The following is an 18,708-nucleotide window of genomic DNA, read 5'->3' as shown; positions in this document are numbered from 1 at the left end:
GATCTGCTTCTCCACTGATTTGTCGCACAAATTAATTCATTTTTGAATTAATTTGTCTTCATTCAGTCAAGCAGACCAAAGATTGAATGATATGCTGTACTTCAGCATTCCTCTTCACCTTCTTTTATCATGTATTCTGTTAATTTTTTTCATTGTTTCGATTATCATCTTTGCAGCTGTATTTGTTTTACATGGAAAAGGGGTGGGGGTGGAGGGAGACTGCAAGTGAGACCTCTGTGAGAAGAGATCAGGAGCTGACCCCATGTTAGGTACAGCCAGTTCCAGGCAGCCCCAAGATGGCCCCACAGCTGGCCAAAGCTGAGCCAATCAGTGACATTGGTGGTGCCTCTGTAATAATATATTTAAGAAAGGATAAAGGTCACTAAAAATACACAGTGCAGCAGCTGTGAGAGAGAGGAATGAGAAAGATGTGAGAGAAGCAACTCTGAAGACAGCAAGGTCAGTGAAGAATGAGGGAGAGGAGGATGTCCAGGTGCAGGACCAGAGATTTCCCTGCAGCCCACGGAGAGGACCATTGTGCAGCAGGTTGAAACGCTGCAGCCCATGAGGACCACATCATTGCAGATATCCAAAATGTAGCCTGTGGAGACCTCACACAGGGGCAGGTTCCTAGTAAGTAACTGCAGCCCATGAGAACACTGCTCTCTCACTCTGGAACAGGTTTTCTGGCAGGAATTGTGGCTGTAGGGGACCCACACCAGAGCAGACTTTTCCTGAAGAACTCCACCCTATGGAAAGGAACCATGCTGGCACAGTTCTTAAAGAGCTGCAGTCCATGGGAAGGACCCATTTTGGAGTGGTTCATGAAGGACTGAATCCTGTAGGAGGGACCCTGGAGCAGGAGAGAAGCGTGATGAAAGAGAAGCAGAGATTAGGTGTTATGTACTCATGGCAACCCCCATTCCCTATCTTGTGCTGCTTGCAGGAGGATGAGGGTAAGGAGGTGATAAAAGAACTGGGAACAAAGAAGTTGGACCTGGAAATAAGGGGGCTAGAGAGAAAGCAGTTTTAGTTTGGATTTGTTTCTCTCTATCCTACTGTATTTTTAATTGGCAATAAATTACCCTTCCCAAAGTCAAATGTATTTCGCCAGCATTATTGTTGAGCAATTTCCCTGTCCTTATCTTGACCTTGTACATTTTTCATCATGTTTTCTCCCTGTCTTGCTGAAGAGTTTGGTGGGCACCTGGCAGCGAGCCAAGGTCATCCCAACACAGCCATATATTAATGAGGTTTGTTCTGAAAATCAATGAAAACAGTTTTAAAAGAGTTCATAAAAAATACTACCATACTCAGCATAGACAGAAAAGCCTGACTTGATTATTAGTTTTGAAAGCAGGAAGAACTGTGAAGTCTATACCTGAGCAATTTTGTAGCATTGCATTTCTGTCAGTATGTCCTACTGCAGTCATTTAAATTACATTACAAACCCTTATAATAGGAGCTTAAACATCTTTCTTCCGTCCAAGACGCTTATGTGGATGTTTATATCATGAGAATTATAAAGACAGACCTTATACAGACAAATGGACTTGTGATCTTTTCAGCCACAGGTGACAGGTTACTTTTAATTTGATGATTAGGCTCTACAAAACTCATAGAGGGAGAAGAATAAAACAGCACCTAATCAGCAGTTTCAACACATGAAAAATCTTATTTATTTTCATTATAGTGAAGAAGAAGAAAAAGAATAACAAAAAAACCCATGGAGAACAGAAAAAGAAAGAAATGCATCTAATCTAAGAGACATATTTGCAAATGATACAAAATTGGAAGTGGTTGATATATATATTCCAGATGACTGTAGTGCAGTTCAGGGAGATCTTGACAGTCGACAATGTAATGACAGGACTCTTTTGATGTTCATAAAAGGAAAATGCCAAGCCCTGCATCTGGAGAGAAATAACTCCATGCACCAACGTAGCCTGGGGACTCGTATTGGGTTTACATGGCAAGGTTTTGGTAGTGGGAGAAAAGAGAACGGGGGTGCGGGGAAGGCTGCAGAGGTGGCTTCTCTGAGAACAGTCCAGCAGTTTCCCCATGTCAGATCAGAGACAGCTCCAGACTGCTCCAAAAGGGACCCAACTCTGGCCAGAGCCGAGTCAGTGAGCGACACTAAATCTGAGCAGATTTAAGAAAGGGAAAACAAACAAACAAACAAACAACAACAACAAAAGCTGCTGCGCAACAGCTGCTGAGAGAGGAGTGAGAACCAGCCCTGCAGACCCCCAGGTTAGTGCAGAAGGAGGGCAGGAGGTGCTCCAGGCACTGGAGCAGAAGTTCCCCTGTGGCCTGTGGAGAGGCCCCTGGTGGAGCAGGCTGTCCCCCTGCAGCTCATGGGTCCCACATGGCGCAGATCTCCACACTGCGGCCCATGGAGGAGCCCCCAGTGAAGGGGGTGATCTGGTGGGACCTGCTGCCCAGGGGGACCCATGTTGGACCAGTTTGCTCCTGCTGGATGGACACAATGGTACAAACCAATATTGCAGCAGTTCTTGAAGAGCTGCTGTCTAGGGGAAGCCTACACAGGATCAGTTCAGGAAGGACAGCATCCCTTGGGTCTATGTGGTTCAAAATAGAACCAAAGTATGTAACTCTTTGGGTGATCAGAAGTCCAGGGTTTAAGCCTATTATTTAGCCTCCTTTTATTTACTGGAGAGGACATCTTTCTCTTTTTAAAACCAGAGAATTTTGGGGCAGAAGAACCTATATAAAAGTGAAAAGAAGTGTTTTTCCCCATTTTATCATAAAAAAAAAAAAAAGCCATGAGTGTTGTACAGATGGATAACGGTTGTTATTGCTTCCCCTTTTTCTCTAGGTTCCCTTAAGATCAAGATACAAAACTACATACTAAAGAAGTTACCTCTTCTTTAAGTATCTTGACTTACTGGTTTACTTCCCAATACACAAAATGTTTTCTTATTGACATTTGCTAATGTTAACTGTATTTCTTTTGGGGTTCTGGTATAAGTATTCTTTTGTTAAAATTTTGACTTTTCTTATACGTTCTCTACCATTATGTGCTCAGCCATATCTATTCTTCCTTCTCTTTCCTCATTTTACTTGCTGATCTCGTCAATGGTTTCAGTATTCCCTTTCTATAGATTATTTTTTCTATGCTATATACAGTTTATTGAAAGCTACTCACCCATGTCTTTCACCTGCCAGTTTAGTTGCTTATACCTTTGCAAAGCTGTCTTGCCTGCTGTTTTTTCTGTGTTCTTCATGTTTTCTTAATTTAAAATTCTTTTTCTTCTGCCAAGAAACTGATTATGATTTGTGTTTGTAATTGGGATGGATAGCTCATTACACTTGCTAAATGGAGAAGTTCCTATGACCTGCAGTTTCTAATTTTCTATATTCAGAGCTGTCCTTTCTAAGAAGGGCATGATTTTAATACACAGACTGGAGACTTCATATCAGGTATGTGAGTTTGGGGTTACTAAAGAAGTTACCTAGTTATACTTAAGCAAGTGTTTTAATTTCTTAGATACGTAGGTCAACCTGGGCAACCACCATCGTGCTTTGAGAGAGTTTAATCTCATGAAAATTCAAGGAGGAAATATTTCCCTATCATTATGAACTGTATGATTTGTAAATATGCAAGCATTTACTTATTTTTTTCTTCTTTCCTGCAATTCCTTGTTATGTTTGATGAATACTAATATGCCAGAAACATACACCTCTAAGGCACCAAAATTTTCATTAGCTTGTCTGTAACATGATAAAAAGTCTTAGGCAAACACAAAGGAACTGAATGCTGGACATTTTTCTTTTTCACTACAAAACATTTTTTATTTTAAATTTACTACAGATGACAAGAAAAAATTAAAGTGTCAAAAAAAATCTGAAAAAAAAAACAACACTAAACCCAACAGATTAATTCCTAATATTCCAGAAAAGTGTGGATCAAATAAAAATTGAGTTTTATTGCTGTTGTTTCTTTTTTGCTTTACTCTTTTTAATTCTTTTACAGTGTGAATGAGCTCAGTTTCATGGAGACCTAGAGGGAGAAAGACTAGTGAGAGAGTTACTCTTCTGCAAATGCAAAATTTCTTATACTTTATTTATTTTATTTTATTTTATTTTATTTTATTTTATTTTATTTTATTTTATTTTATTTTATTTTATTTTCAATTATATTATAATTCTTCAGAGAGAGCCTTTATATCTTTGCAATTTCCCCTTCCTCTATTGTGTTATTATGGCAAATCACCAGAAGTGCCAATTTTTATTAATTTATTTATTCTTGCATGCTTATTCTTCTAATTCTTTCAAAGAATTGGGTGAAAATGTGAGTATTCAATAAAGCAAGTAATTGTAAACTAGGTATGTTTACAATCAACACAAACCAAGCATAGATTAGTGTGGTTGAATGTAGTTAAAACTGCCAATTCCTAGTCTGTTAAAATACAATCCAAAGAGGCTTTAGGATGCACCTAATAGTCTAATATTGTGCTAAAAATAACATCTGTAATATTCAGTGCTCAGACAACACCTATTTGAAAAAAGCTTCAGAGATTAGCAGATTATATCTATGTATATAATTGGTAAATATCTCCATACAGCTAAGCTTCAAATTTGTCTGAAGTTGACTTCCTTCACTGTGATTCACCATCTTTTATAAAGATAAATATGTGAGTGCTTCTTCTTGGATAACTAGGCTGACAAATATTGTTCTGGGAACTGTATCAAAGAAACAGCACGCCTCATATCTTACCTGTTAGCAGTTGGAAAACAGGTGTAAGATCATCCTTTTGCAACACTGAAAGTCCATATAGACCTTAATCAATAAAAATAAAAATAAAAATAAAAATAAAAATAAAAATAAAAATAAAAATAAAAATAAAAATAAAAATATAAAAATAAAAATAAAAATAAAAATAAAAATAAAAATAAAAATAAAAATAAAAATAAAAATAAAAATAGAAACTGTACTCCTTGGCAAAACTTTTAACATACAAATCCCACGGAATTTAAATTTGCTACATTATCTAAGCATCTTTTCCTTTCGACAATTTTGGGGTGATTAATTCAAAGCTTATCAGCACAAGTTTAATATGAGTGCTGAATATGAGGCCACAGTCTGGCAGACAACAAGGCCAGCCATGTCCTGGGGTGCATTAAGCACAGCACTGCTAGCCGGTCAAGGGAAGTGATTGCACTACTCTGCTCTGTGCTGGTGTGACCTCACCTCAAGTACTGTGTGCGGTTTTGGTCACCACAGTATAAGAACATAAAACTACTAGAGAGGGCTACAAAGGACGGCTACAAAGATGGTGAAGGACCTAGAGGGCAACACGTATGAGGAACAGCTGAAGTCACTTCATTTGTTCAGCCAAGAAGGGAGGATACCTCATGGGGGACTGAAGGAAGGAGACCTTACGTCGGCCTACAGCTTCCTCACGAGGAGGAGTGGAGGGGCAGGTGCTGAGCTCTGCTCTCTGCTGAGCAGTGACAGGACCCAAGGGAATAGTATGAAGCTGCAACACAGTAAGTTCAGGCTGAATATTAGGAAAAGGTTCTTCACTGAGAGGGTAGCTGGGCACTGGAAAGGCTCCCCAGAAAAAGTGTTCATAGCACTAAGCCTGCCAGAGTTCAAGAAGCGTTTGGACAATGCTCTCAGACATATGGTTTATTTTGGGGTAGTCCTGTGTGGAACCAGGCGTTGGACTTGCTGATCCTTGTGGGCCCCTTCAGCTTGTATCACTGCTTAGTATTCTTCCTGCCTGGGGGCAGGACTTTGCATTTTACTTTGTTGAATTTATACAGCCCCTGAGGATGGCAGCCTTGCCCATGTACTGACTGGTCAACTCATTTTGTTGTAATTTGCAAATGTCATCAGCGTGAACAGTGTTTCCTCCAGATCCTTGACAATTTAAAACACGACAACTTCATGTCTTCATAAATTCATGGTTGTAAATGTTAGTTTTCTAAAATATTTTGTAAATAGATGGATCTACTTTGTTTTGGGATAGATGAGTAAAATTTGTGAATATACACATTTTAATAGAAACTTCATATTATAATTTCACAATTCATAATATTTTGAAGCATGAAATTTTTGAAGATATCCAAGGAGGGAGACACCACAACTGCTGTGTGCAATCTGTTCCTGTTCTCCATCATCTGCACAAAGAAGCGCTTCCTGATGTTCAGGAGCCTGGCTCCATTATCTTTGCACCCTTCCTTCAGTTATATATATTGATGAGATCCCCTCTGAGCCTCCTCCTTCCTAGGCTAAACAATCTCAACTCTCTCAGCCTTTTCTCATAGGAGAGATGATCCAGTGCTGTAATCATCTTTGTGGCCTCACTTTGGACTCTAAAGTATGCCCACATCTTTCTTGTACTGAGGGACGAAGAAGGGAGCAGAACTACACACAGTACTCCAAGTGTGACCTTACCTGTCCTGAGTACCTCCGGAGTGACCTCCGTTGACCTGCTGACAATACTTTGCCTAATGCAGCCCAGGATATCATTATCCCTATTTACCCGGAGGGCAGATTGCTGATTCATGTTCAACTAGGTGTCCAACAGGACACCCACAGGTTCTTTTCTGCAGAGCTACTTTCTAGATGAGTAGACCAGCAGGTATTGGTACCTGGGGTTGTTCCTCCCCTGGTGCACGACTTTGCACTTCTCCTTGCTGAAGAGCAGGATGTTCTTACTGGCCCATTTCTCCAGTGTGTCAAGGTCCATCTGGATGGCAGCAAAACTCTCTGTCATATCCACTGCTCCCCCTAATTTTGTGCCATCTTCAGACTTTCTAAGAGTACCTGCTGTGCCACCAGCCAGATCATAAATGAAGACATTAAGCTAGACTCGATCCAGTGCACACCCCTGGGGTACACTGCTTGTTACTGACCTCCAAGCAGACTTTCTGCTACTGATCAAAATCCCCTGGGCACAGTCATTCAAACAGTTTTTAAGCCACCTCACTGTCTGCTTATCCAGTCCATACTGCAACAACTTGTGTATGAAGATCTTACAGGAGACAGTGAAATAAGCTTTACTGAACTCCAGGTAGACAATATCTTCATCTACCACCCTGTGATTTCATCATAGAAGTTTATCAAGTTGGCCAAGCGTGTCTTCCCCTTGGTGAATACATACTGACTGCTCCTGAGAATTTTCTTGTTTTTTATTTGCCTGGAAATGTTTTTTAGGATTAGCTGCTCAATCACTTCATTAAACTCAATCACATAGTTACATAATCAGCAACAAATCTGTGTTAAAACAAATCTACTTTTGCTAAAAAGTAAGTGAAGGACTCACACACTAAGTGATGAACACTAGCTTGTGAATAGCTTTTTACAAAACTTTGATCTAGTAGCAATTTAAGATTTATTAATATTTTATGGTAAATCACAGGATTAGATTGCACTTAATCATCAGCCAGTTTAACATAATTATTCAAAAGAATTTGCTATATTAGAATATTTGCTATATTAGAAACAGGAACTACTTGAGGAGTCAGCCCCGACAGACATTCCACCTGAAAGGTGTCCCAGCTCAGGGGGAGATTGAAGGTCACAGCCCACTGTGATCCCTGAAGAGTTCATGGAGTTCTTCGCTTAGGGACACTATGTGTAGAGCCGTGAGATGACTGACTGTTAGTACTTTCCCATCCTGGCCACAGTTCAGATAAGACAGTTTTGGTATTTTCCACCATTCCACCCTGCCATTCCAGTACCTTCCAGAATGTACAGTTCTGGTACTTCCCAGATCAGGTTGTGATCCAGACCTCAAGGTCCAAGATTCAATCAGGAAGTGGCTGTTCCTACTCACCTGTTATGCCTGTTGACCACTGACAATACAGGAATAATGTAACATTAGATAATCTTGAGCCTTAGCTGAGCTGGGGAAAGAGCTACTAGAGCTTAATATTCAGTAAATGACTTCAGCAAATCTTCAGTGACGGTTATCTGATTAGTCAGATATAGACATCTACATTACACCTGTCTAAAGTTATGTAAGATAAATCTCATTCGACCTAAAAAGTCAGTGAAAATTGTAATGCAGTCCTTGCTTGTGTCCTTCTGGTCCCGCAATAGGAATTGCTAGAAGGAAAGAAATTAATTAAGAAATTAACAAATAAACATAACTTACAAATTGAATAGATATTAATTCCGCAGAGTGTTGTTCAATTTTTAAGCCTTCTGCAGCAAGTGTAATATGTCTTCTTTGTTCTCTTCCATCTATTTCATTCAGTATTTGAAGGAAAAAAATAGAGGGCTGAAAAAAACAATGCTTAAATGTTAGGAACATTTTATTTTAACATTTCCATCTCCTCTTTCAATATGCAGTGTTCAGAGGTGGCAATCAGCAAGAAATCAGACTGTTAGCTATGCTATACCTTCAGTGCAAGACGAAATATTTCAGTAACATAAAAGGAAAGCGAACATGTGGGAACATAATGGCTTTATGTGTCAGGCTACTAATACCAGCTTTTCATAATATACAGTAATTGGCTCAACCCAGAATGTACTACAAAGTGTTGCATTTCCAAAAGGGACAGTTGCCCTTGCACAAACACACCCCTCTGGATATCTGACTGCGGGTGTTATCTTTCTCCTTAATAAATGGTATTCTAAATCATTAGTGATGTATTCTATCAAAACAAAGCAAAATTTTCAAAATATTGAATTAAATTATTTTATTGAAATTTTTTGGAAACCAGTATCATGAGTTAATTAAAATTTGTCTTCTTCATAAGGTTTAGCTTCCACTGCGCTTGAAGACTTTATTCTGTTGCATGCATTTTCTTAAATTGTTGCCTTATATCACAAATCATTTAAAAATCATACTGCTGTTTGAAATCAACCAACTTCAAAAGTGGGACTGGTGGCTTAAAAGGAGTCCTTAACGTCTCCATCATTCATTCACCGAGTCAGATACAAATCGAAACGAGGTAAAAGATTACTGATCTAAAATTCATTATACTTAATTATTCATAATCTAGAAGCTAAATATCGATAATTTATAATAGTTATTCCACTAATTAAGCATATGTAAAATATAAAATTGGGAAAAAAATGTAATTAAAACCATAATACAAGGAGCGACACAGAGTGATGCCAGGTTAGACTGTACATCATGTGACTAAGGTTCTTGAGTAGAGTGATGATTGCAAACAAATTGCCTGTAAAACTTCCCAGTTTCTTTTTACCTTAATATTTTCGCCTGAAAGATGTGATAATCCAGAATATGCTTCAGAACAGCAAACTCTGACATATGTTAGGCAGCTAGGAACTGAAACAATTTCCACTTTCTGACTGTAATGCACTAGATGAAGAGTTTCTAGAATTAATGTACTCAGACAAAACTTTATAAACATGACAAAAAATAATATATATATTTTCTGTACTAAATGGCAGACTTTCCATTATGTATGTAAATCACTTTTGTATTTCAAAGAAAAATATTTACTACAGCTTTTAAAGATATTTTATTCACATTATAAATAATGTATTATTATATTAAACATTTTTCCATAGCCAGTGTTTAAAATATGCTTTATATCTGACCACATATGCTCTATTTATATTGTTTTAAATTTAACTGTAACACATTGAAAGACAACACATGGTGATCTAGAAGGTAGAGAACATCAGCTTAACTGGGTTGTCTACATGTAGACATCTGGTATCATATGAGACGCTCCAGTGTATTCTACTGCATCTAGCTCCTCTTCTAGGAGATACTGGTCCTGATCTATCAGCCCCAAGCAGATAGCAGAGGTATGCTGATGAGTTTTAGGTGATAATGGATGCTAGTCTGAAGTTAGCTAAATTCAGCCCTAGTTATCTAAACTCCCATTTGTTGAGCGTAGGTAACTATCAGGTGAATCAAAAGTAGAAATCTAGTGAAATTTAGTACAGTATCAAAGGCACCTGCTTAGGGCTAACAGATAAAACCTATAAAAACCTGAACCCTTCTGAAGACAAAGCTGATTGCCAGATAGGGCTTTTCTAGTAACATTAAATACCTCTGTTTAAGCAACCAATTTAGCTCCTAATACTATATAAATCCACATTTGGTCATATGAAACCTACATTAAATGTCATTGTTTTCTCTAGGATAGCTGTTGTAATTATGTAGTTTTGACATCTATAGAAAAGCTTATATAAATGAATGATGCTAAACTCTTTCTATAAGCTACAGTTGATGTTCTTAAATAAGAACTAAAGAACAGTGCTTCATGCACATTTTCAGGAAAACAAAAAATGGAAAAAAAAATACCAAAAAAAAAGGGGGGGGGCTAGCATAGTTATATATTTTTACAGTCAGATTTGACTGCAAGTGATTTTGGTTTTCTAACAAACTTTTATCCACTAGTTCCTAATAAAGGGGTCTAACTTCTCTAACTTCTTGTCAAGTAGGAAAATATTTAATAATAAAAATCCTATTTTCTTAAGATTTTATATTCCAATACTAAGTTACTTTGAACCTACTTTTATTCACAATTTTTGAACCCCAGACTTAACATTTTATGATGGATGAAACCAATAAAATAGAAATATTAACCACAAGAAACATTTTGGTTCCAAATGTTTGTTTGGTATTATTGCTCTTTGAACAGGAGCAAACATGCTTTTGATCAGATGCCTTCTAAAAGACCCAAAGCAGAATGTCTGTAGAATCAGTTTAACTTTTTCTACAGTGATTTCCTAACCATCCCCTTGCATCAAATCTTCTGACACTGTAAATGTGTTAGTTCCAAATTATATCCATATCCAGTTTCTCTGCATATACTGTATTTTATTTTTCTGATCAACTGGGAAGCTTTGACAGATGTAAGGGAACAGAAAAAAATAACATTTTCTGCACAAGTATATTTGATTTATTTTTTGATATAGCAAGTGAAGATGGAATGCCCAGTTGAGATCAAGGTTCAGTAAGAGATTGAGTTTTCAAAAGAGTAAACATTGTTACCCTCTAGAGTGCAGAGAAGAGCAGAAAAATATAGCAAGTTTAACTATGTGTGAAGTATTTCTCAGCCAGCTAGGAGGCTCTAATCTAATCTGGATCAAGCTGCACTGTTGAATCCAGGCTCTGATTTCCTGTCAATCTCAAATGCAGAACAGGACTGATACTGATTAATAACACTAGCGCTTTAAGCCATGAATCATTCAGTCACTTAGTACGAAAGATTTTGAGGTCTTTTTCTCCCCCCCAAAAACGTTCTGATTTTAATTTGTATTGCTTTTGTTTTCTTGCTAACATGACTTCCTGTGTATTTTTTCATGGTTATCGTGATAATCTTCTGTGTTGCTTAGTTAAGGCTTGGTCAATGTATTTAAGCACTGCTGTAAATGAGAATACTATTTAAAATGTGGCAAAATTGTATGAAATTTTAGAAAGTAGAATATGCTTTTTGATGTATAAATATACGACAGGCTGCATTTTAATGGTGCCATCAAAATGTTCTGACTGCAGATTTGGAAGTAAAAAACATCAGAAGTGCTGTATTTTTTTTCTTCTTGTGAGAGGTAGAACTCAAATGGGTCACTGAACAAGATGGTTGTGCTGTTTCAGGACCCCCATAACAAACAGATTCCGAAATAGTTCCTCTTTAACAAACTAACTAAATAATTAAAAATCTGAGTCAGCTAAGTTAAATGAAATGCTTTAAATGCCCTAACATCCATCCTCCATAGCAACAGAAAATTTCAAATAAGGTATTGGGATGATATTAAATGTTGTTTTCTGAGTTTTTTTTTTTTTTATGGCATATTTATTTTATATAATTTATACATACTGTATATATGATTTTAAACTTTTACTGTAACCTTTACATTGTTTCACCAAATTAATTTTATATTAATATATTCAGTTCTGAAATAAATTTCTAAAAAAAATCAAAGAAGCTGTGTATCCCTCCATTAATGCTTTTCTTTCATCATTCTGTCATAAAGCAGGCAACTTGAACTTTCACCGTGTAGCAGCACTGCCCTTCTGCAGCCTGAGTGTCACCTGTCAGAAACAGCTGGCTAGCCCACAGCGCCTGGCACATGGGATCTGGAGGCAAGACAGGTTTTTTGTCACTATGTCACTATTTTTGTCACTATTTGAAACACTGACCTCTGCCCACCTGTGAGATCATACTGCAACCCCACAGTGACTGTGGTCTGACATGGAGTTGTGCCCCCTGGTTGCTGTAAGGAGCTGCACTTCTACAACTGCATTTGAAACCAAGGCAGACTCAAACAACCAACTTTTCTGGCTGCATTGTAGATGTAAGGGAAGATCAGAAGCAATGATTGTCACTGAAGCAGCTATGCAACATGGAAAGAAGACCTAAGACATTTTATAATCAAAAGCTTGAAGGCAAAAGTTGCTTGAAATGAGCAGTGTTGCCCCTCAAACAAAACAGAACTAAACTAAAGAACATTTGCTTGCCATTAGTCTGATTGATTTGCTTATTCTACTTACACATATAATGCATTTCCATGCATCTAAAAATCCTTTAATGAAACCTTTCTCTCACCTCTTAAGATAAGTACCTTTTAGACTGTAAGCTCTTTATGGCAGGGACCAAACCTTTTATTTTTTATTTTTTATTTTTTTTAATGTACATGATTGTGTGTTTTATTTTATTTTTTTAAACACCATGAACCAACTTTGGAAATTATTACTTTAATAAGTAATAATAATGCTGTCCAAATCCTTAAAACTGAGCTTTACTGGAAAGTTTCTATTGCAAAGAAAATGCAGGTAAAACTCTCAGATGAACAGCACCAACACAGAAAAGCATCAAAATAATTGTATTAGCTAAGTTTTGCTGGCTGTTGTGTTATGAAATGAAGCCAGTGCCTGCTGTGGCCAGATAAATCAAGTATTGCTTCATAATATGCAGCTGTATTTATTCAGTCAGATTACCCACAAAAGTGCTACTCCCATCATGGCCATTTTGAACAGCACATTCAAAAAAATAAATAAATACACAATATGCTAATTTAATTTTGAGATGATTTAGTAACAATATGTAAAATGTGCTCAGTTGCTGTGGTACTAAGCAGAGGAACACTTTACGCTGGCCAGAAAGCTGTAATTTATTAATCTTTGTATTTCAGTTACCCAAGGTCAAAAGAAGAATCTCATCAGAATTATTTCTTCCTCATCTGCTCTTTGGACTTGATGCCCAGAGGCAGAAAACTTTTTTGTCCAATGTGTATCTGAAATGATGTTTCAAGCATAGCAGGAAGACCACTTATTTTCCAAAGGCTTTGGTCACATTCAGAATGAGTAAGCCCATACTACACACTTTTCAAGGCACAGTTTCCACTAAGGCAAATGCCCCAGTATGTGATAGTGAAGTCTGGAGTCAGACAGAGATTCCGTATCTACTTGTTATCATTTGGGTCTAGGATTCTCTTAGAAATACAATAATAAATATAACAGGTACAATAACGAAGTAACGATCATACTCAGCTAGAATGTAAAGATATGTCAAGGAAAATCCACATTTTCCCTATTTATATTTAAAAATATGTCATATAGAGATTGCAAAAGCTAAGGAGAGATGTATAGCTGCAGGTGCCAGCATGAAAACTAGTTCTCTATACTAATGTAATGGGCAGTGAAGGAACAACTGAATTGCTTTAATGTGAGTTTGTAAGGGTTAAGATATCTGAGATTTCCTGTAGAAATTGTTGTATTGTTGTAGAACACACCAAAACCCTTCTGTAATTCAGGGAGTACTCAGTGACATCCCAGGTGATCCATGCTGAAGCAACTGAATCACATTTACAGTGGTTATAATTCCATCATTTAAGGAAACATCTAGAAATTTATGTTTAGACACCTAAATGTGGGAGATGGAAATCTTAGTTTTAAATACATGCCTTCCTTTCTAGAGTAACTAGCTGTGAGGCAAGCTTATTAATACTCTGATTGTGTCATATTGCCTCTTGGGTTGCCCAGGTGAATAGCTAGAACATAAACATAAAGCTTATACTCAGACTGAATCAACACATATCTTATCCTTTTCCATTATTCCTCTTACCCAAAACATTTGTTCCATGTTTTTTAAGAAAATGTTTAGTAGTAAATGATTTTCAGGTACAGACATAACTGTGTGAAAAGCCCAGATAATAAACATTACATTTTACATCTGGGGATTTTTTTATTTTTTTTTCAGGCATAAGAAAGTATTATAAAGTGATTTCTTCCATGGAGCTCACGATAAGGGTTAAGTGCCTTTGTCTCCTGATTCAAAAGATATGGAAAGCTCTAGAAAATCTCATACACACTTAGGAAAAAAGTGTGTCTTTTTGTGGAGAAAATATCTGTCATTATTAGTAGGTAATTTAGTACAATTAAAGACAACAAACTAGTAAATTCTCAGAGAAAGGAAAAAAAAAAAAAGACCCTCATTTAGGTAACAAATGACTATTATTTAAGAACTTGAAGTTTCTGTATATAAAATCTTCCCTGACTTTTAGTTCAACCTACATACAATTTGTGTTTATTTATACTGTTTATGCCTGGCTGCCCTCATGCATCTGCATATCCAAAAGACTTCTACCTAACAAGTTATTTACATATCAGAGAAACAACATTAAGCTAAATGTTGTTTTTTTTTTTTTTTTTTCAAACAAAAATAAATCATTAAGCAAAAAATAAACAATGTGGAATGGAAAAATATGGGAAATTTAAGGATAAACAATGCTTTGGAAGTTCAGGCAGACTGATTTGGCAATAGATGTGTTGGACTTTGAAACAGAACTCTGGGATTGAATTTGACCTAATTTTTAAGCACTTTGGATTGAATTCAGTACTACCTGCTGGTTTGGGACTTAGTTGCCTACAAAGAGATGGTTACAAGTACCGATCAATAAGTCTCCTAGTGGAAACCTGAGCTCTTCTGAAGCAGAACCAGTGGCCAGAACAGACAACCAAGGGCACCATAAAAAATAAACAATAAAAACAACAAATGCCAGGTTTCCAGTAACCAAATCCTAATCCAAAAAACACACACCTAACAATATCTATATCACCCTTAACTATATCACCCTTATTGTCTTTCTTGTATATGATACCTTGATCCTTTGAGATTTTATATAGATGCCCATGTGTTTGGGTAGACTATTCTGTTAACAGTTAATAGGAAAGATTGTTTGTTTGTTTGTTTTAATTTTACTTTTAGTATAGAGCATAAATTGTAAATATAATATCTTTAGAACTATATGCTCAGTACAAAATTTGTTTTCCTATGAACGTAAACTTATATCTCTATTAGCTGTAAAGAATTGTTTTGTTTTTTATGTATCAGTAAATAGTGTATTTGTATTTTTTTGTAATTTGTATTAAGGAATTATTAATAATGCCATACATCTTCAATGTCTTGTTTTTTGAAAGAAGATTATTTTTTTCTGTGTAAGAATTCCCATTAAAGGTGGTGGGTTTTGGAAGTACTTGTAGCTCAAGGGGAAAAGTCTTACAATTGCTGTTTGCCATGGCTGACAGTGCAAAGAGTACTGTGAATACCCCCATACATTGTTTATATTCGCATTTGAAAACAGTCAAGTGTTTCAGACACAGCTGTAAGAAAAGTTTTGTATTTTTGCAGTACTGGTTATGTCTGCTTATAGTGCCTGTTCACCACAGCAAGACATGGCATATAGCATGTTGTGATGGTTAGCTTTCCTTGTCTTTTCAATGCTTTTCTATAGCGTCTACTGATTTTGGCACAGCTCCTCTATTACAGTAACCAAATGTTTTAATGATTTATTTTGATTTTTGACCCTTAATGAAATTGTTGTAAGACTCCTCATAGATCCAACAAATTAAATATTCAGAGGAAACAACAACAAAAGAAAGTTCTGTAAGTCTCTGCAGGTCAGAAAATTCAGTCACCATAAGGTGCTTTTACAAATTTTAATAAACAGATAGATAGATAGATAGATAAATTATTCACAAATCCAGATTGCCTCTGCAACCTATGAAAGGAAAGACACAGAAAAGGTTTTACTTTTTTTTTTTCTATATTTCTTCTTCAGGATTACAACATATGTAGATTTCACAGAACAATAACAAGTAAGAAAAAGCATATAAGAATAAAAAGTGTCCTTTTATATAATTGTAAGTTTCCAGACGAAGCTGAATGACCTATAATTTTAAATTTTATGAAGATTTGATAACACAAAACTGCATCTTATTCTTAAGAGAGGAGAAGAACCAAGTGTGGAGCTGCCTTCTCCAGCTGCTCTGGCCAAAGACCACTCCTGCCTGATTCTGGGGGCCTAGACCAGTGCTTGGGGATGCAGGGTCTCTGCCCAGCCTGGGAAACACAGCTTCCGCTTTCCTCTTTGCAAGTTCAGCCAGTAGCAAAGCTGAACACCTATCCCAGAGTCATACAGATACACACAGACAGACATGACACTAACATGACTGGTCACACAGGCTGCCCCAGCTAAAGGGCTGCTTCCAACAGCTTTCATGTAAAACAGACAGACAGACAGCCGAGTCCCATTTCTCCTCTCTGGCTGGTAGAGATGGAAGTTCAGTAGCGAAGGCGCACACACAACATGCTCTAGACTCACAAACACACATGCATTCAGGGCTCCTCTGTGTACCTTGCGCAGCTCCTGTGTCTGTTCAGCCCCCTGCCTGGATTCCTCAAGTTCTGCCACAGCTCCTTTGTTTGCCCAGCACCCCTGCCCTGATCCCGGACCTCTTACCCACTTCATGAGTCACCTACTTGCTGGCTAGTCAGTCTTAAAATTTCCCTGCAAACATATACAAACTCAAACACTCATTCCTTATGCACACCACATTTGCAAATCCTTCAGGCAGTACCATCATGTACACCCTCCCCTTCCTATAAGACGCTGTTCTGGACCCGAGGCCTTCACGCCTCTCTGGCTAATCTAGTTTAAAGCTTGCTAAGCGAATGCACACAGACACCCAATACACACAAGGCTGGGAAAGATACAGACACTCAGCCCCCACGAGCTGGCACCAGGCCTGCGTGACTCACAGCCTAATGACTCACCAGACACCGTGGAGAGCTCTGCAGTTGCCTCACTCGTGCTGGTCCCCCCCCACAGCAGGTGATTTGGGAACACACACTACTCCCACAACAGTGACTCGAAGACACCCACTCACTCCAGTCATTGATATCACACACACACACGCTACCTCTCACCAGCAGCTGGCATGTAGTAGTGCTTGCAGCACACATAGACACTGCAGAGTGTGAATACAGAGAGTAAAAATTTAATGAGGAAATAGAAGAAGATAGGACAAACTGTAGTGATCAGGTGCAGAGCTTGGCCAGGTGAGCGTAGTGACTAGCTACAACTACATGCAGCCAACAGTCTTATACTTTTTTTTTTTTTCTTTTAACCTATATCACCTCTTCGTTCCTCTTGCTTCCCCTTGCCCCTGTACACCCCCACGGGTTTTCAGAGCCCTGCAGTTTCCTGCACCCTCCTACTCCGGGCCCCTTGGTTCACGTGCTGTCTTATCAGTTGCAAGGTTCATCTTTCCTGGAAGGAGTCCTGTAGCTTCTCAGCCCACCAGTTAGTGTGACTGGGATGTTTGTTCCTTGTGATTGTCTCCCAGATTAGAGGTTCGTGTTCACTTATACTTGCTGGCATAAACATTCCTGCATTCCCACCTGCTCTCATAAAATAATGTGACTGACCAGACTTGGTGCCTCACTTCCTCTCTTTCTTTTATTTTATCTCTTGTTTTATGTCTTGGGTTTGTGTAGCAAAGACTTGGTAGCAGGTTGGTTCCTGGGGTGGCCTCTGTGAGAAGAGCCCAGCAGCTGCTCCATGTTAGACCAGAGCCAGCTCCAGGTGCTCCAAAAGGGACCTGCCGCTGGCCAGAGCCAAGTCAATACGTAATATTGGTTGGGCCTCTGTGAGAGCATATTTAAGAAAGGGGAAAAAAAAAACCTGCACAAAATAAAATAAACAAAAGAAAACAAACAAAAAAACAAACCAACAAAAAAAAAAAAAAGGAGATGGGAGAGTGAGGAATGATAACCAGCCCTGCAGACCCCAAGGTTAGTGAAGAATGTGGGCAGGAGGTGCTCCAGGTACCAAAGCAGAAGTTCCCGTGCAGCCTGCAGAGGGGCCCCTGGTGGAGCAGGCTGTCCCCCTGCAGCCCACAGCAGTACCATGGTGGAGTGGATCTCGACAGTGCAGCCCATGGAGGAGCCCACAGTGAACAGGTGATCTGTCAGCCCATGGGGATCTGTTCTGTAGCAGTCTGTTCCTGAAGGCCTAGTCAGTTCCCATGATATGGACCCATATTGGAACAGTTCTTGAAGAGCTGCTGTCTGTGGAAAGCCCACGCAGGACCAGTTTGGGAAGGATGGCGTCCTATGGGAGGGACCCCACGTGGAGCAGGGGCAGAGAGTGACTGTGAAGGAGCAGCGAATATGAAGCATTAGGGACCGACCACAGCCCCCATTCTCTGTTCCCCTGAGCCACTTGGGGGGAGGAGGTGGAAGAGCGTGGATGAGGGGAAGGTGTTTTTAGTTTGCTTTTAGTCTCTCACTGTTCTAGTCTGCTAGTGATAGCCAGCAAATTCTATTAATCTCTTTTTGCTGAGTCTGTTTTTCCCATGACAATAACTGTTGAGTGATCTCCCTGTCTTTATTTCAACCCATGAGCCCTTTTCATCATATTTTCTCCCCCTTTCCCTTTGAGGAGGGGGAGTGAGAGAG

The 18,708-nt window shown here is 38.3% G+C and overlaps 1 long non-coding RNA gene across 1 annotated transcript; it reads right to left on the bottom strand.

Moving 5' to 3' along the window:
- Window positions 1-3,560: 3,560 nt before the first annotated feature.
- On the bottom strand, window positions 3,561-17,106 carry LOC310880181. The gene is made up of 4 exons (XR_014571512.1): window positions 17,023-17,106; window positions 8,133-8,258; window positions 4,742-4,804; window positions 3,561-4,024 (listed from the first exon to the last, which is right to left on the bottom strand). It is a non-coding gene; the product is annotated as an uncharacterized lncRNA (long non-coding RNA).
- Between the last annotated feature and the right edge of the window lie 1,602 nt (window positions 17,107-18,708).

This window comes from Anser anser (genome assembly GCF_964211835.1).
Source record: "Anser anser genome assembly, chromosome: 1".
Taxonomy (NCBI): Eukaryota; Metazoa; Chordata; class Aves; order Anseriformes; family Anatidae; genus Anser; species Anser anser.
Note: the sequence above shows the minus strand (reverse complement) of the source record. Positions and strands in the feature narration are given on the sequence as shown.